General features: G+C 35.7%; 1 non-coding gene across 1 annotated transcript; it reads left to right on the forward strand.

The window, feature by feature from the left end:
* Positions 1–2,118: 2,118 nt before the first annotated feature.
* Positions 2,119–2,272, forward strand: LOC122492506. Its single transcript, XR_006299681.1, has one exon. It is a non-coding gene; the product is annotated as a small nucleolar RNA SNORA62/SNORA6 family (small nucleolar RNA).
* The last annotated feature ends 10,904 nt before the right edge of the window (positions 2,273–13,176 follow it).

Below are 13,176 nucleotides of genomic sequence, written 5' to 3' on the forward strand. Positions count from 1 at the left end.
CAGCTTTGCTTTGCTTTTTTCTTTTAAAAAAAAGTTTATTTATTGGGGGGGGGGGGGAAGGGCAGTGAGAAAGGGAGAGAGAATCCCAAGCATGCTCTGTGCTGTTAGTGCAGAGCTCTGCTCGAGGCTTGGATTCATGAATGGTGAGATCATGACCTGAGCCAAAAATAAGAGTTGGGCACCCAGCCAGCTGACCCAACCAGGTGCCCCACTTTTCTTTTTCAAAATTGCTTTGGCTATTCGGCGTCTTTTGTGGTTCCATATAAATTTTAGGATTTTTTTTGTTCTAGTTCTGTGAAGAATGCCATTGGTATTTTGATAGGGATTGCCTTAAATGTGTGGATTGCTTGGGGTAGTAGACATTTTAACAATATTTGTTTCTCTGATCCAGGAGCATGGAAAGTTATCTTTTTAAATTGAAGATAAGAATTAACTGTTAAAATTAAATATTTAGAGATACAAACATTCAAATGGACTTTAAAACTCTTTAAAACTAACAGATATAAACCATTTTTTTAAAAAAAAGTTACCTAAATAAACATTTTATCAAGGTATAATTTCACCTAGTGAAATAGACTCTTTCTTGCCCGTTCAGTGATTTTTCTTTTCTTCTACATAAGCAAACCCTGCATAGCTAACACCCAACCTCAAAAGGCTGTCTTTCTTAGTCAGTACTGCTTCCACTCAACAGAAACCAATCTTTGGTGTTTTTTTCTGTGTGTTAATTTTGCCTGTTTTTCAGCTTTATACAATTGGAACCATGTAATGTGAGCTGTTTTGTGTCTGAGTGTTTTGATCAACCTTATGTCTGCAAGAGTCCTCCATATGTGTATTATTTGTCTCTCCCTTTTCAAATTGTCTGTATTCCATTGTATGTATGATTAGACTACCATTATCTTTTCCATTGTACATGGATTTTGAATATCTTTCCAATTGGAGGGTATAAGAAAGGTTACTGTGAATTTGTTTATATCTTTTGGTAGAAACAAACATTCATTTCTGATGCGTATATGCACAGGACTGGAACCGGGGAATTGTGGAATATGGAAATGTTTAACTTTAGTATAATATATACTTGGAGTGCTTTTAAGGATATTTGGGAAATGTTTATCAGTGTATCTTTTCTTAATGATAGATCTTACTATGAAATGGACTTAATTTTTTCCAACTTTAAGTAAAATCTAAAGTTGTTTTTTAGGAGGTATGAAATTTTTCTGTCCATTAAAAATAAATTGCCCGTTTTCTGATGCCATTATAGTATATATTTAGTCACTGAAACTGAGGTCTGTCCTAACCCTAGGGAAGGAAAATAAGACACAGAACCCTTATATATACTTACTAGTGTAGAAGTACTGAATGTTGCTTTTAAAATAAGTTAGACATTTCATACGTAGGGCTTTTATTTTATTCCTGGATATTTGGATACCTCTTGAATATCCAAAATAATATACCCTTGAGTTAAAAATAATTTGCTTTAGCATTTCTGATAAATATATCTTGCTAACTTTATCCATGTTGTGTTAATCTTTTTGGATATCTAATGTGAAATTATTTATTCTGGAACATAAGGACTTAAGAAATTTTATGTCCATCTTTTTCTCAGTCTTACTATAGAACAGTGCTGTTCATTGAGTAGAAGTTCACACAGAAGAAGGGCGCCTGGGTGGCTCATTCGGTTAAGTGTCCGACTTCGGCTCAGGTCGTGATCTCACAGTTCGTGAGTCTGAGCCCCACATCTGACTCTGTGCTGACAGCTTAGAGCCTGGAGCCTGCTTCGAATTCTGTGTCTTCCTTGCTCTCTGCTCCTCCCCTGCTCATGCTCTGTCTTTTTCTCCTTCAAAAATAAATAAAAACATTAAAAAAAAATTTAAAAAAAAAGTATAGTATAAGCTACACATGTAATTTGAAATTTTTCCCTAGGCACATTAAAAGAGGAAAAAAGGAACTAATCAATCAATGAAATATTTTATTTAACCCCCATCAGTAAAATACTATCATTTCATTGCATAATTAATATAAAATTCTGAGATATTTTACATTCATTTTCTCACAGTAAGTTTTTGAAATTCAGTGTATATTTTCATTTATAGCACATCTCAATTCAAACTAGTCACTTTTCCTGCACATTGTTAGAGCTTGGAGTTGAGGCCACTGGCTGGCAGATGAACTTACAGGTGCGTGTAGTGTGCTGTAGGAGGGGGAAATCTTTTGTTAACACCGCAAGGATCTCTGCCTCAGTGAGTGGAATTTGATAATAATTCTGGCTACAAGCATATAAATAAGTAAGTAAATAAATAAATAAATAATTTAATCTTTATTTATTTTTGAAAGAGAGAGAAACAGTGTGTGAGCAGGGGAGGGTCAGAGAAAGAGAGGGAGACACAGAATCCAAAGTAGGCTCCATCTCTAAGCTGTCAGCAGAGCCCTACATGGGGCCTGAACTCATGAACCATAAGATCATGACCTGAACCAAAGTTGGACGCATAACCCACTGAGCCACCCAGGCATTCCAATAAATAAACATTTTTAAAAAATGAAATAAAAATTAAAAAGTTTTAAAAAGGCAAACTAGTCACTTTTCAAATGCTCAGTAGCCACGTGTCTACCATATTGGACATCATAGCTATAGTTATATCTTGGGTTTTTTAAAGACCATGTGTTTGCCAAATTCATATCTAATTAAAAGTATCCTTTAAAATCCGGTAGAAAGATGCCATGTTGAAAGCTAATATACCATCTTTTTAGTGGTTCTCAAACAGCCTGGTTTTCCTTCGGTGTTGAAATAAGTAACGTTTCTGTTTGTTGAACATCAGATAAAGCAATTAGTCAATGGTTGGGGCACATGTATGAAAAATACACTACCTTTATACTGTACAATTCAAAATCTGTAATAGCAGACTCATATTTTCCACCTTACTCTAGGTTATATGCTGAATAGAATTTTATTCTTTTGTATGTTCCTGTTTTTCCTTTTTAAAATTTTTTTTTAATGTTTATCTATTTTTGAGAGAGACAGAGACAGAACGCGAGCGGGTTAGGAGCAGAGAGAGAGGGAGACACAGAATCGGAAGCAGGCTCCAGGCTCCAAGCTGTCAGCACAGAGCCCTACGTGAGGCTCGAACTCACCAGCCATGAGATCATGACCTGAGCCAAAGTTGGATGCTCAACCGACTGAGCTATCCAGGCGCCCCCCTTTTTGTCCATTTTGTAAAAGCATGGCTGGTTTTTGTGATAAACTGAATGATGTAACTCCTCTATCTCCTGCATAAAATAGGGCAGTTAAGAAAAAATGGTTATATGTATACGTATAGATGTATCTATGACTTTTCATTAATTAGGATATTTAAAGGTTACCTAGATTTTGGGGGTAATGTTTCTTCATGTATATATTTGCCAAGTAGGATAAATCAAGATCTATATGCTATCTTATATGAACTTAGATCAGATTTTACCACCAATTTGGCTTGTTTTAAGCTTTTTTAGTGTTCAGAATTCAGAATGTAATTCAGAATGTGGATAAGGTAGTATTGACCTTTGAACATGGTAACACGTGGTGTTGTCATGGGGGATAAAGCTCCTGGATTAATACTTGCTATAACTGTATGTTAGCTGTTACTTTGGGCTCTAGATCTGTGGTAGTTGTTTTATAGTCCTACTCACTTTTTTTTTTCCTTTTTAATATATAGTACTACTTCTTCCTTTTTAACGAAATCTACTTTTTTTGACACCCAGTTCTTTAAAAAAAAAAATTTTTTTTTAACATTTATTTACTATTGAGAGACAGAGACACAGAGCGTGCGCAGGGGAGGAGTAGAGAGAGGGAAGACACAGAATCTGAAGCAGGCTCCAGGCTCCGAGCTGTCAGCACAGAGCCTGATGCGGGTTCGAACTGTGAGATCATGACCTGAGCCGAAATCAGTCGCCTAACCAACTGAGCCATCCAAGTGCCCCGACACCCAGTTCTAACATTATATATTATTGGCTACTTTTTTTAGAAAAAGTATTTATTTATTTTGAGAGAGAGAGAACATGAGTAGGGGAGGGACAGAGAGACAGAATCCCAAGCAGGCTCCTTACTGTCAGCACAAAGCCCTGTGCGGGGCTTGAACTCCCCAACTGTGAGATCATGACCCGAGCCCAAACCAAGAGTCAGACACTTAACCGACTGAGCCACCCAGGGTCCCCTGGCCACTTTTTGAAAAAGAAAATCATTCCTCTGCTTTTAAGCCTTCATCTTAGTAGTAGTAAAATTAAAGTTCTTGTATTAGCTGATAAGCCTGTGGCATCTTCTTGATGAGGCCTAGCCTGGTAACCATTCAAGGTGGAAGCCTCCCCTCTTTCCTTTTTTACTTCTTTCCTTTTTCCACAACACTTAACCACCTTTAAGACTACCATGAAATTAATTTTTAAAAAATTATTGGTTATTGATTATTTTCCTCTTCTATAGTGAAAGCTCCCTGAGGGCAGGAATCTTTTTATGTTGTGTTGTTCATCCCTAATATATCTGAAAGAACCTAGAGTGGTGCTGGGCATCAGTTGGTATAGCCACTATTGAACACAATGATTATGGAACCATATGATCCAGTAGTCCTGCTTCTGGGTATATAACAAAACAAATTGAAATTAGGATCTTGAAGAGGTATCTGCACTCTTGGGGCTCATTGCAGCCCTATTGGCAATAGCCAAGACACGGATAAAGAAAATGTGGTATTTCCATATAATGGAATTATTCAACCTTAAAAAAGAAGGAAATCCTGTCATTTGTGACAACATGATGAACTTACAGGACATTATCCTAGGTGAAATAAGCTAGACAGAAGAACATGACCTCACTTATATGAGGAACCCAAAATAGTCAGACTCATAGAAGCAGGGAATAGAATGGTGTTTACCAGGAATTGGGAGGAGGAAACTGAGGTTTTGGTCAAAAGTACAAACTTTAAATTACACAAGAGGTATAAATCCTAAAGACCTGTACAGCATACTACCTATGGTTAACAATACTGTATTTTATATTTAAAAAATTGCAAAGAGGTAGATCTTATGTTAAGTGTTCTTACCATACAAAAAATAAAGAGGGCAGGAGGAAACTTTTCAAGGTGTTGGATGTATTTATGGCATTGACTGTGGCAGTGATTTCATGAGTCTGTGTTTACCTCCAATCTCATCAAGTTGTACATCTTTTTGTGTATCAATTATACCTTTAAAAATTATTTTTTTTTAATGATAGGCATCTAGAAGGAGCTCGTAAGTATTTATTGAGTAAATATTTCTTGAATGCATGGAGAAGATACACTTTTTTTCCAATCCTGAAAATGTGCCTTAGGAATTTTCTAGGGATAGGGAATATTTAAAGCACGAGGAAACAAAGATCTTCAGTTGTATATATAATAATACATTTTGATAGTTTGAATTAGTTGAAAGTAGTTTATTTCTCAGACTGATACATATGTACCTACGAAAGGTAGCATGTAACTATGAGGTTTCAAAAAGTAGGGTTTATAATTATGGCCAGGTAATTTATCTTTTGGGTATTTACATGTATATTTTTTCATTTGGATCATAAAAATAATGTTATCAGAGAAGGATATTTATAAGATACTTTTTTTGTTGTTGTGAAATATAGAGACATACATCGTAGTTTGGTATCTTAAAATTAGTATGAACCAAATAGACCTTGATAGTTTTTAAGAAGTGATTTCTATCTAGTATAGATTGTCTTTCGTTGTATATAGATATTTTCTGATTGTAGTTGTTGAAAGTTTTATTTTTAGGCCACCTACAATAAATGTTTTTAAAATAATACAAAAATGTAATCAAAGCCTTATATTAAGAAATTGTATATGCTACCTGAGAATATATTGAAAGCAGATATTATAAATGCTTTTTCCTTTGTAGAATAGGTAACTTTATGCAATCATTTAACCAAAGTTTTCATGCAAGTGTGTTTATAAGTGTTTGGTTTTATTTTATGCCTTCATATATCAGCACATGATATATATGACTATTTCAGTAATCATTTTCATTAGAACAGGAAGAATTATGAGTTTGGGTTTATTTTTTTCTCTTTCCACTGTCATCTTCCAAATTCAAGTATTAGTACTTCATGATTGTTACTGCAGTAGCTTTCTTTTTTTTTTTTTTTAATTTTTTTTTTTTTCAACGTTTATTTATTTTTGGGACAGAGAGAGACAGAGCATGAACGGGGGAGGGGCAGAGAGAGAGGGAGACACAGAATCAGAAACAGGCTCCAGGCTCTGAGCCATCAGCCCAGAGCCTGACGCGGGGCTCGAACTCACGGACCGCGAGATCGTGACCTGGCTGAAGTCGGACGCTCAACCGACTGCGCCACCCAGGCGCCCCACTGCAGTAGCTTTCTAACTGGTCTTTATTTTTTTTTTTTTTTTTTTTATTTTTTTTTTTTTTGCCATTTAGTTTTTATTATTCACATTGTATATACTATAGGACGGTAAATCTTCCTGAAGTATCATAACTCTAAACAAAGACCTTTGCCTATAAGAAAAAGGCCAAGTCCTATTTTTATCTGGCTCCTACTTCTCAGCATCATATTCCATTTGCCTTATCCTTAAAGATGTTAAAGTGCACATTTCTTAGACGGCCACACTGGTTTCTCAGTCTTCATCATCAGTGTCTTGTGATCACCGCTCATTTTCTTTTACCAGAACGCTCCCCATTCTGTGATTTGAGTAATCACACCGAAGTGCCCTCTTACACTCTCCCTTAGTTGATGAGTACCATTCAACACACTGCATTTATTTTATTCATCTCTTCTGAAAGACTGTAAACTTCTAAGGGGAAGGGACCATGTCTTTTATAAAGTTGTGATGGGTAAAGCACTCAGCTTTCTGCCATATATATATATATATATATATATATATATATATATATATATATATATATATATATATGGTTATCAATCAAAATGTCGTTGAAATAACTCCTCCAGGGTGTATCCCGGAGCTCTAGAAATAAGAAAAGGATAAAAACTCATCCCATGTTATGTGACGCAAGTCACTTGAACTTACTGTGCAACAGTTTTCTGTGTGAAGGTGACATGATGGCATGTGTGTTAGAAATTTGTAGGTTCTGGGGCGCCTGGGTGGCTCAGTCGGTTAAGCGTCCGACTTCGGCTCAGGGCATGATCTCGTGGTCCGTGGGTTCGAGCCGCGTCGGTCTCTGTGCTGACCACTCAGAGCCTGGAGCCTGTTTCAGATTCTGTGTCTCCCTCTCTCTCTCTCTGACCCTCCCCCATTCATGCTCTGTCTCTCTCTGTCTCAAAAAAGTAAATAAACTTTAAAAAAAAAAAAAAAAGAAATTTGTAGGTTCCAAAGTGTGGGCTAAGTGTTCATGAAAGTACTCAAACTGTATCTTGTTGACTACATAAGTTTCTTTGTTTTTATGTAAAACATATAGAATGTTGTTTTGTTTCTTACCTGAATAATGGCAAGATGAATTTAATGTGTTAGCTGAATGTTTACTATAGTAAGTCTCTTTACTATTCATCTGAAACAAGAAAGAAAATAGGCCTGTGGTGAAAGTAATAAATTACCTGTGTGAAATGCAACAGTTTCAGAGATGAATGGATTTAAAAGTTTTGTTAACACCTTTCCAAAATTGATCCTTAATTCATCGTATGTTTGAATTACATGGAGTAAAATACATTTTTTGAAGGGCATCATCTCATAGATTTCCATAAATTTCTCAAAGGTGACCCCATCCCTGTCAATTCCATTTCCTAGGAGTATTTAAAATTAAATAGCTTACCTGGCTAGCAGAGGTTCTAAACGAGACTGAATTTAGGATGGTGAATTCTTTTTTAAATTTAATTGGGGTATAGTTCTTGTACTAAGAACAGTATGTAGGATTGGAGTAAGTTTCTGATTTTTGGAGATTTTTTTTTTCTTAAAAACAAATCTGGATATTGTGTATATCTGGGTTATAACTGTGAATTAGTTCAAAGAAGAAGAGAGGTTGAGGTTGAGGGAGGAAACAAGTTTCATAGAACCAGCATCTTGAGGCATCAATACTGTGATCATCCGTAGACCCTGAAAATATGAGCCTGTATGTTCTTTTGTGTTTAAGTGCTCAGATGTTGGTGACACGAATTGGTAACAGAGACTGAATTTGTAAGGAGGAAGCAGTGACTGCGGTTTCTAAGTCTTCCTTACTCGTGACAAAGTATGATGTGCAATTTGGAAACTCTTCTGTTGGCAACTAAGCAGGTTTGAGAAGTTAACCTTATAGGCTGCCCAGGCGTATTTTAGGTGGTCATTACAGAGAGCCCTTGTTTTATTACCTAGGTCATAATAGAAAATATTTAGCCTTTTAAATTTTTTAATGGTGACTAAAAATTTGATCCTTTGGTTTTATTTTATGATACAGACAAAAATTCAGAAAGAAGTCTAAGTGTATATCCTAATTGAAATGGATATAACCTGACCATGAATGTTATTAATGTTACTTTGACATATGTGTTAAAAATATGTGCATAGAGTTTGTATTAATACTGAATTTGTGCTGATTTACTATTTTCATAGTAATTTCAGTAAATAAGAAATGGATAAATAATACTTTCATTTCATTAAGTACTCCCATGAGTTTCTGTTAAGGGTGAACAGTATTTCTTGGAAAGTTACAATTTAAACCTAGTCTGGTGACCACAGAATGCTATTTACTTAGCTTTTAAGTCTTTCGCAATAGTGTAACTTGAGAGAAAGCAGCAGTAGTTGTTTTGTTTCTTTGTTTTATATATATATATACGTATATACGTATATACATATATATATGTATATATATACGTATACATATATATACATATACATATATACACATATATGTATATATACATATACATATATACACATATATGTATATATACATATACATATATGTATATATACATATACATATATATACACATATATGTGTGTGTATATACATATGTATACACACACACACACACATACACATATACATACACACCCAAAGGATATACAGTTGACCCTTGAACAACGTGGGGGTTAAGGGGACTGATCCCTGGCACAGTTGAAAATCTGTAACTTTTGACTACCCCCAAACTTAACTCCTAATAGCCTACTGTTTATCAGAAGCCTTACTGACAACATAAACATTTTATTAACACATACTTTATAAACACATATTTTATAAACACATATTTTATGTGTATTATATACTGTAGTCTTACAATAATACTTAACTTTTTCTTAAATTTTTTGGTATTTCTAGCTTACATTGGTTCATCTGTTTTTTTTTTTTAAATGTTGCAGATCTCCAAAAAAATTTCCAATATATCTATTGAAAGAGTGTGTACCTGCGCAGTTCAAACCCATGCTGTTCAAGGACCAACTGCATTTCTGTTTTACCTATTGTGCAGATACTAAGAGTAACCACTATTATGGCCACAGTTTCACACAGTGACGTGGAAAATGCTGGTCTTTAGAGTCATAAGATTTATATTTGAACCATAGCTTACCAAACAGACTGTTAACAAATCATTTCACCCGAGCCTCAGTTTCCTAATCTGTAACCTGCATCAAAGGAATATTATGCAGAGTAAATGAGGAAATAAAATTTGTTGTCACCAGTGTAATGTTCTCGAAGGATAGTGGTGTACTCGCAATATTGTTAATTCTGTATGTTCCAGAAGAAATAAAATAGGTGATGACTGTTGATGATTGCTGTTTTACTCAATAGCACACTCTTCTAAATAAAGACCGCTGTTCCACACATTTTGCATTTTTCTTTCTTTGCTTCTATTCCACTTGAAGAGTATTCACAAACCCTGCTCCACGCATTTGAACTCCTTTCAAGTTTAAACCAGTTACCATCTGCCACCTACTGACCCAGTTCTCTCTACTTCCTTCAACCCTGCTCTCCCCATACACACTTGCTTATTTTTGTTGGCTGATTAAATTGGCCTTCAGTTGATTTTTCCAAAGATCTGGATTAATACAGGGTTAGAAACAGCAGCTTCCAAATGTGTTTGAACTATCAAGCAAGGTGCATGGGAGCCAATAGTAATACTCTTTTTTTTTTTTTTTTCCCTCTAGGGAAGAGAGTTGTCAGGGGAAACAAGTAGTAAAACCCCAAATGGACTTGCTTTTTCTTTCGTTGTACAGCAGTTCTGGGTTTTCAAAGTGATTTCTGCCTCCATACTCAAGTGAAGAAAGTTTTCAGTATAAAGTATGAGTTTGTAAAGTGACTCACCACATATGCAGGTGCTTCAAAATGCATGCCCTGAACTACTATTTGAATTTTTATAGGTTTGCAGTTTTGCTGACTGCAAGAAAATAAAAGGCCTGGTGCCAGTTCTTACTAGGTCAAGATTTATTTTAAAGGATCAACATTTCCTCAGGTTTTTTGGTATTTGCAAAAGTCCTAGAGATTTTCCTGCAAAAAGACTTAATAGGCTTTATTCCAGTAAGGAAAATTCAGAATGCTTGTGCCATGGTAGTAACAAAAGCAATATATTTGGCGAATTTGTTTAAATACATTGCCAGAAGCCAGACTACCCTAAAGATGTATTTTTATTTAAAGAGGCTCATGGGGGCAGCAAGGACTAGTAATTGTATTTGTATAGCTCTAGGTGCAGAAAATTTGACCAGTGATTTAAAAACAGACTGTTAGTCTTTCATGAAATGGTCAGGAGATGGGTTGACCAAGGTGATTGGTCTGACACTGTGGAGGCTTACTTCAGTAGCGGTTTGTGAAATGGATTATAAAAGCACACTGACCTGAATTTGAATCCCGGGTCTGCTCCTTAGCTGTGGTGTGACTTTGGACAAGTCATTCCACTGCTCTGAGCCTTACCTTCTTCAGCTGTAAGGTTGAATAGTATCTATTTTATAGATAATGATTAAGTGAGTTAATGTATGACTTAGTATAATTGTCAAAAACTGGCATTCACTTGCCAACCAGTTAATAAAAGTTAATTGTAATGGCTGGGAGTTAACCCTCCAAGTAGTTGTTTTAAAAGCTTGCATTCCTAAAAGTACTCTTACCAGGACTAGCACTGAGTAATGCGTAGAATTGTTGAATCACTATATTGTACACCTGAAACTGTAACACTGGATATTGACTATACTGGAATTAAAGTAGAAAGCTTTGGGGCGCTTGGGTGGCTCAGTTGGTTAAGCGCCAGACTTCAGCTCAGGTCATGATCTCACAGTTTGTGGGTTTGAGCCCCACGTCGGGCTCTGTGCTGACAGCTCAGAGCCTGGAGACTGCTTCGGATTCTGTGTCTCCCTCTCTCTCTGCCCCGCCCCTGCTTGTGCTCTCTCTCTCTCTCAAAAAGTGAATAAACATTTAAAAAAAATTGTTTTTAAAAAAGTAGAAATTTCATTAAAAAAATTGCATTCCCTATTGAGAGGCATTAAAGTATAGAAATATATTTGAGGTTTCTTAAAAATCTTAAGGAAGCCACATTAGACTCAAAGCAGTGTTTATAGGTAATAGATTGAATTTGACAAGCATTGAGACACTATGTGTGGTGGTTTTGAACAAGTGTGAATCCTAACTCTGCCACTTACTTTGTTGGCTTTGACTAATCATCTTACCTCCTAAGGCTCAGTGTTCTCATCTGTAAAATGGGGATAACTTTATAGCGTTGTTTTGAGAATTGAAAGGATTAAATCATAGGGGTGGCTCAGTCAGTTAAGCGTCTGACTTCGGCTCAGGTCATGATCTTACAGTTTGTGAGTTCGAGCCCCGAATCCCGCTCTGTGCTGACAGCTCAGAGCCTGGAGCCTGCTTCTGTTTCTGTGTCTCCTTCTATCTCTGCCCCTCCGCCACTTGTGCTTTGTCTTTCTCTGTCTCTCAAAAATTAAAAGAAAAAAGAAAGAATGAAACCATAGAAAGCACTTAATGTCATTCGTGGCACATACTGTGCACAGTAAGTTTTAGTTTTTCTTGTGAGTCCATAGATACCCTTTTGGACATGGCCTTGAGTACTTGTGAGAAATAAAATTCTGAATTTTTTTTTTGATGTAATAGTTAATGTTGGAATTTTGGAATTAATACATTTTTTTTTCGTTTGTATAATGCTTATCTAGTTGACTTAAATTAAGATAAAACACTAAAATGTTTGAATCTCCTATAGTCAAAATAACAATTCGTATTTGGAGAAACAGATTTTTAAATATCATCTGCTATAGTCTAAATGTTTATTTTTCTTCTCAAAATTCGTATGTTGAAATCCTAACCCCCAAGGAGATGGTATTGGGAGGTGGTGCCTTTGGGAGTGATTAGGTCGTGAGGGTAGAGTCCTCACAGTGGGATGACCTCCCATATAAAAAAGGCCTGAAGGAGATCCCTTTCCCTTTCTGCCACTTTAGGTATAGTAAAAAGATGGCCATCTATGAGTTAGAAAGCTAGATTCTCACCAGATGCTGCACCTGCATGCATGGGGATCCTAGACTTACCAACCTCCAAAACTGTGAGAAATAAATGTTTGTCATTTATAAGCAACCCAGTCCATGGTATTCCATGTCAGCAGCCTGACTGGACTAAGATAGCATCCATTGTTTTGGATAATTCCATGGCTCTATACTTTTAATCCAGTTTTTATTCATGTTTCTGCTTTCCTTCCTCTTCATTGCCTGAGAGTAACCCAAAGGAGAAGCAGGGTAGAGCAGGATGAGGCAGGATTGCCAATAGATACTCAGCCTTACCATGATCAGATATACTGTCGGGACTAACGTCCTCAGTTAAATTGATTCGTGAATACTTTTTGGTTTTACCAGCAGAATAATTTTGGTTTCTTTTTTTACTGTTGTAGTGTATGCTGAGAAGATTTTAAAGGAAATTTCTACTTTTCCCAGCATCTTTCAATAATTTTTTTAAGAGCTGTAAATCAGTAAATTTTCAGTTTGACAGCTAATAAAAGATTGGTAATTAAATACCTACCATATATTATAGGTATTATATTAAGGGTAGAGTTAAGTTTATCCTGTATGAAGTTAATTTTTTATATCTTCTATTTGGGGTCCATGATGTCTAAAGTGAGTTATTTAATAGCATAGGGGTTTTACATGTGTAGAAATTTTCTAAGTTTATAAGACTTTTATGAGGAAACACTGTAGTTTGGTAGGTTCTTACAGTGAGAACTCAAAGTTAGAGTTTCGGATAGATAAAGCT

This window comes from Prionailurus bengalensis, chromosome C2 (genome assembly GCF_016509475.1).
Source record: "Prionailurus bengalensis isolate Pbe53 chromosome C2, Fcat_Pben_1.1_paternal_pri, whole genome shotgun sequence".
NCBI classification, from domain to species: Eukaryota; Metazoa; Chordata; class Mammalia; order Carnivora; family Felidae; genus Prionailurus; species Prionailurus bengalensis.